The sequence below is a fragment of the Carya illinoinensis genome, chromosome 14 (genome assembly GCF_018687715.1).
Source record: "Carya illinoinensis cultivar Pawnee chromosome 14, C.illinoinensisPawnee_v1, whole genome shotgun sequence".
Classification (NCBI taxonomy): domain Eukaryota; kingdom Viridiplantae; phylum Streptophyta; class Magnoliopsida; order Fagales; family Juglandaceae; genus Carya; species Carya illinoinensis.
In genome coordinates this window covers 28,007,608-28,014,892 of record NC_056765.1, presented here as the reverse complement: position 1 = coordinate 28,014,892, position 7,285 = coordinate 28,007,608, and positions in this window count along the sequence as shown.

The window sequence follows — 7,285 nt, the reverse complement described above, 5'->3', positions numbered from 1 at the left end:
TGAACTTTGAAAATATTAAAGATGATTGATTGTTATCTTTCACATGTGCATATTTTATTTGAATATTTTCAAAAGTGATTGATGTTTTTTTTTACTTATACAAAAGGTAGATGATTTTGTTTGAAAAATTTGAAAAGTAAAGTGTGCTCATTTTGTCATATGCAAAAAGTAAAAGATTATGTTTGAATTTTTTTTGAAAAGGAAAATGTGCTCATTTTGTCATATGCCAAAAGTAAAAGATTAGGTTTGATTTTTTTTGAAAAAGTGAATGATGTTGTCTTTGACAATTGAAAAAGAAGAACCTTTTATTTGAATTTTTTTGAAAAAGTGAATGATGTTGTCTTTGACATGTGAATCTTTTTAAATTTGAATATGAAGTCTCATATGCCTATAAATAGATCATTTGAGAGCTTTACATTCACAACACCAAGATCATACAACATTCATTCAAAACTTTCATTCTCTCTTCTCTAAGCATTGAGCATTAATCCTTGTTCATTTTGAGAGATATAGTTTGCGCTGTATTGTTCTTATTTCACTCATTGAGGAGTGTTTTCTGATAACCTACTCACTATCAGTTTTTGTATCAGAAAAAGGGTGTGTATAACCCTTGTGCGTGTAGAAAGTATTCTACACGGGGAATAGTTGAATCACCACGTGTAAGGTGATTGCAAGTGTAGAGGGTGTTCTACACGGATCCTTTGTAGCGGTGTTGTTCAAAGGTGTAATAGGTTTCTATCTCCACCTGAAGGAGGTTGAATAGTGAATTTGGGAATCCTTAAGGGGTAGCTTGAGGCGAGGACGTAGGCAGTGGGGCCGAACCTCGTTAACATACTGAGTTTGCTTCTCTCTTACCCTTACTCTTTATATTTATTGTTATTTCATATTTTATTTATATTTTATATTATATATTTGATTTACAATTGTTATTTTTTTTTAATACAACTCAATTCACCCCCCTCTTATGTTAGCCATCTGGGCAACAATTGATATCAGAGTTAGTTGACATGTACTGTTCATACAGGCAGATCACTCATGGGAACTCTCGCTTGTGACTGTGTCACCGAAGCAAGACTCTCCGACCATGAGTGACGGTGCACCGATAGAGACGGTGGCCGGCTAGTCTGGTAGGTACAATTGTTAGGTGACATAGGTGCGGCCTATGATCAGTAACAATTGGTATCAGAGCTAAGAGCTCTATTATAAGATTAACTATCTTTTGAGTTAAGATCTTATGGCTAACATTACAGCTTCATTTGGTGAAGGTCAATCTAGCAGTCGGCCTCCACTCTTTTGTGGAGATAATTACTCATTCTGGAAAGTTAGAATGAGAATATTTCTTCAAGCTCAAGGTAGAGAAATCTGGAAATGTATTGTAAATGGACCTTATATTCCAACAAAAGTGGTTGATGGAGTAAAGGTCAAAAAGGAAGAAGAAGAGTTTGATCGTGAAGACGATAGACTTTATACTTTAAATTTAACTGCTATAAATTTATTATATAATGCTCTTAATGGAAATGAATTTAATAGGATAATGAATTGCGCTACGGCAAAAGAAATTTGGGATAACTTGGAAGTTACTTATGAAGGAACTTCGCAAGTCAAGGAATCAAAAATTTATATTCTTACTCATGAATATGAAATGTTTAAGATGAATGATGATGAATCTATTTCTAGTATGCACACTCGTTTTACTAACATCATAAACAGCTTGACAGCTCTTGACAAAGTTTATTTTAAGGTGGAGATAGTAAGAAAAATTCTCAACTCTTTACCAAAACGTTGGGAATCAAAAGTTACAGCGATTCTTGAAACTAGAGACCTCAAGAAGCTTGAAGTCAATGAACTCATTGGGTCACTTATCACCCATGAGTACACATTGAAAAGAGGAGAAGAAGAAGGAAAGCAAAAGAAGAGCTTAGCACTTAAAGCTGTTCCTCATGAAAGTGAAAGTGATGAAGATGAGGAAAATGACGATAAAGATGAAGAAGTTGCGATGATAACAAGAAGAATTCAGAGGTTCTTGAAGAAAAATAGAACTCCTCCGAGGAAATCTTTCAAAAAGTTTTCCAAGAAAGATTCAGGTAAAAATGACACTTTAATTTGTTATAAATGCAATAAACCTGGTCATATCAAGCCAGATTATCCTCTGCTAAAGAAAGATCGAAACAAGGGCAAGAAATCAATGAAAGCTACATGCGATGATGATTCAAGTAGCTCAGATAGTGAAGCAAGCAATGAAAAATCAGCAAATCTTTGTCTTATGGCTAAAGATGATATTGAGGTAACAAATCTTGATAATATTGAAGATCCTTCATATGAAGAATTGTAAAATATTTTAGAAGAGGTATATGAGGAATCTGAAAAATTGGGTATTAAGTATACTGCTTTGAAAATGAAAAATTCTTTTTTAACAAACGAAATTGAAATTTTAAGAAAAGAAAGTATCATTTTGAAAAATGAAAATCTTGAATTAAATAAGAAGAAAACCGATTTAGAAAATATTGTTGAAAACTTTATGAATGGAAAAAGAAATTTTGAAAAACTTCTTGGTAGTCAAAGATGTGTTTTTGACAAGGCAGATTTGGGATATATGCCAAAACAAAAATACAAACCTTATAAAAATTTCTTTGATAATCATTCTACATCAAAGACTAATATTCAAAATTCTTTTCATAAAAATAATTTTGTCAAAAAAGGATATTATTATAATTATTCAAGTTTTTCATATATGTCACATGCTATTTGCAATTTTTGTAATAGAAATGGTCATAATTATCATACTTGTCCTATTAGAAGAAATCATACAATGACTATTAGGGCCATAGGGATACCTAAAAATCTTGTTTCTTCTAATACTAATAAATAAAGAACCCAAAGAACTTGGGTACCAAAAAAAATCATTTTAATTGTTTTTATAGGTATGCATGAAGTCTTTCACAAGCAAAAATAAATGGTTTTTAGATAGTGGATGTTCAAGACACATGACGGGAGACAAGACTAAGTTCTTTGATCTTAGATCTAAAGAAGAAGGACACGTGAAATTTAGAGACAACTTGAAAGGGAAGATCGTGGGAATAGGTAAAATTGGTAATGAATCTTCTCTCATAATTGAAGATGTTCTACTTGTTGAAGGTCTAAAATATAATCTTTTGAGCATAAGTCAATTATGTGATAAAGGATTTACAGTTACTTTCAAAATGGATAAGTGCATTATTTTGAATGATCATGATTGTAATATTTGTTTTATTGCTTTTAGAAACAATAATGTTTATACAATTGATTTTGAAGAAATTACCTCACAAGATGCTATTTGCTTTTCAGTTCAAAATGAAACTAGTTGGTTATGGCATAAAAGATTAGGTCATGCCAACATGGAACTTATTTCCAAACTTTCAAAAAATGATCTTGTGAGAGGTTTACCAAAAACATATTTTCTTAAAGACAAAATTTGTAATGCATGTCAATTTGGTAAACAAACAAAAACTTCTTTTAAAACTAAAAAATATATTTCCACTACTAGACCATTGCAACTGATACACATGGATCTTTTTGGACCAAATAGAGTTGCAAGTCTAGGAGGAAAATATTATGCATTTGTTATTGTTGATGATTTCTCTAGATATACTTGGGTCATCTTTCTTGCTCATAAAGATGAGACACATAATGCCTTTACCAAGTTATGCAAGAGAATTCAAAATGAAAAGAGCTATACTATTTCAAGTATCCGAAGTGATAGGGGAAAAGAGTTTGTTAATAAAAATATTGAAACATTTTGTGATGAAAACGGTTTTGTGCATAATTTTTCTGCTCCTTGAACTCCTCAACAAAATGGGGTAGTAGAGAGGAAAAATAGATCTCTTCAAGAGATGGCAAGAACAATGCTCAATGAGAACAACTTGCCTAGTTATTTTTGGGCCGAAGCGGTAAGTACTGCATATTATGTTATAAATAGAGTTATGCTAAGGTCTAAGTTAGATAAAACCCCCTATGAGCTTTGGAATGAGAAAAAGCCCAACATTTGTTACTTTCATGTATTTGGATGCAAATGTTTTATTTTGAATGACAGGGATAATTTAGGCAAATTTGATGCAAAATCTGATGAAGGTATCTTTCTCGGGTATTCTACTAATAGTAAAGCTTATAGAGTATTCAATAAAAAGACTTTGACTGTACAAGAATCTATGCATGTAGTATTTGATGAATCTAATTCTTCACTCTCCAAGAAATCTATTGATGAAGAAACAGAAGGTATAAATAATACGGAAAGTCTCAATCTCAACAAAGAGAAAACAATAGAGGAAGTTCAACATGGAGCCATCAGGAAAGATCATCAAAATTTAATACAAGATGCAACCAAACAGTGGAAATTTGTGAAAGATTATCCAGTGGAACAAATTTTGGGAGAACCTTCACAAGGTGTAAGTACTCGATCATCTCTTAGAAATATTTGCAATCATATTGCTTTTCTATCTCAAATTGAATCCAAAAATATTAGTGACGCACTTCTTGATGAATCTTGGATTCTAGCTATGCAAGAAGAGTTGAATCAATTTGAAAGAAATGATGTTTGGACACTTGTTCCTAGACCCAAAAATCATACAATTATTGGAACAAAATAAGTTTTTAGAAATAAGAAAGATGAGTCCGGAGTCATTACTAGAAATAAGGCTCGACTTGTAGCCCAAGGTTTTAATCAAGAAGAAGGAATCGATTATAATGAGACATATGCACCTGTCGCAAGATTAGAAGCTATTCGAATGCTACTTGCATATGCTTGTTATAAAGATTTCAAACTTTTTCAAATGGATGTTAAAAGTGCTTTCTTAAATGGTTTTATAAATGAAGAGGTATATGTTGAGCAACCTTCAGGTTTTGAAAATCATATTTCCCCAAATCATGTTTTCAAACTCACAAAAGCACTATATGGACTTAAACAAGCTCCTAGAGCTTGGTACGAAAGACTTAGTGGTTTCTTGATTGAAAAAGGTTTTTCAAGACGAAAAATCGACACAACTCTTTTCATTAAATATGAAAATGATGATATTCTTTTGATTCAGATTTATGTTGATGATATAATTTTCGGTGCTACTAATGAAAATATGTGTCAAGTTTTTGCTGAGACTATGCAGGAAGAATTTGAGATGAGCATGATGGGAGAACTTACATTCTTTCTCGGATTGCAAATTAAGCAAGCAAAAAGTGGGACATTCATCAATCAATCAAAATATATTAAGGAATTACTGAAGAAGTTTGGGATGGAAAATGCTAAGGAAATTGGAACGCCAATGAGCCCATCAACTAAACTTGATAAAGATGAATCCGGTAAGCTAGTTGACTTGAAGATATATCGAGGTATGATTGGTAGCTTATTATATTTAACAACTAGTAGACCAGATATTATGTTTAGTGTGTGCTTATGTGCACGCTTTCAATCATCTCCAAAAGCATCACATTTAATTGCAGTTAAGCGCATTCTTAGATATCTTAGTGGTACAATTAACTTAGGATTATAGTACCCTAAGCATACATCTTTCGATCTAATCAACTACACAGATGCAGATTATGCTGGCTGTAAAATAGATCGAAAAAGCACTAGTGGAGCATGTCATTTCTTAGGTCATGCATTAATTTCCTGGTTTAGTAAAAAATAAAATTCTGTTGCACTATCTACTGCTAAGGTAGAATATGTTGCTGCGGGTAGTTGTTGTGCTCAAGTTCTCTACATGAAACAACAACTTGAAGATTTTAAACCCAAGTATAATCACATTCCAATCAAATGTGATAATACAAGTGCTATAAATCTTTCAAAGAACCCAATACAACATTCTAGAACTAAGCATATTGAAATAAGATATCATTTTCTTCGAGATCATGTGCAGAAAGGCGATATAGTACTAAAATTCACAAACACACACGATCAGTTAGCAGATATTTTCACAAAACCTTTACCAGAAGATAGATTATGTATGATCAGAAGAGAAATAGGTATGATGCATGCTATGAATATCTCTTAAAAGATAGACGAGAATCAATAAAAATAGAGATAGATTTTTTAAATACTTTTACATAAACTTGAGATTTTTAGCCTCATGTTTGAGACGCTCATTCTCTTCATACGATATCATGTCATTCTTATCCATGGAAACCGGCAAACGGAATGAAGAATCTAATAAAGATTTCAATTGTTTATTCTTCTGCCGAATGATTCATTCCCTTGTGTGAGACTCTTGAACAATTCGTTGAAGTACAACAATTTGTTCTTTGAGCTTTTCAACTTCATGATTTTTGGTTTGTAGCCACTGAGAAAAAGCAACAATAGAGGAAGAGTAGCGAGTCCCAAGACTCACCAAGTCATAAATAGCATCAGAATCTGACTTATTAGTCAGATTATTATTTTCTTGCTGCAACATGGTACCAATGGCAGCTGCAGAAAGGACAGGAGGTTGAGATGCAGAATGCCTCATGGATGGATCTAGAGAAATGTTAGAAGAATGAGCCATTGAGAAAAGAATAGAAGGCTTAAAACGAGAATGTTGAAGGAATTGAGATGAGTTATAGAGATGAGATGAAAACTTGATGCAGATTAGATGAACTTCAAGATTGATTTTATAGAGATAGCATAAAGAATAAGACAAGCTATCATCCAAGTCAAAGAGCAATGTATTTTTTCCCGATCGGTGAAAATGACATTTTTTAGAAACTCGGAGCCTTCAATCTCGTTTGTCAACAACATCAGACGATTTTTTCAAATCTCTGGCCGCACTTGTCGGGTCACGGACGGATGAAATTTATTTATTTATCTACAGTGTCTACTAACGCACCATTTTCTTCAGGTCCATTTACTTGTTGCAGATCCTTTTTAATGATGCCAAAAGGGGGAGAAGTGTTAGACTAGAACATTAACACTGTTTAAATTGCTAAACTTGTTATATATGCTTGGAATTATATTTATACTTTTGCTTGAAAAACTAACGCATATTTTCAGGGGGAGCTTAAGTATTAATACAAGTTTCAAGTTCTATCAAGTATTTGTCATCATCAAAAAGGGGGAGATTGTTGAACCCAAGGTTTCAAGTTTCATGTGATTATATATATACACATGGATTTTGATGATAACAAATGAATTCAAAGAATAAAGAAGTCTCAAGATCAAGTTGTCTACACAATGGAGTCAAGCACATCAAGGAAACAAGCATGAGCAAGAAGGGAACAAGTTCACATTAAAATTATAGAGTAATGTTGTAAATCTCTTTAAAATTCGAAATTAGGATTAATGCTCAAA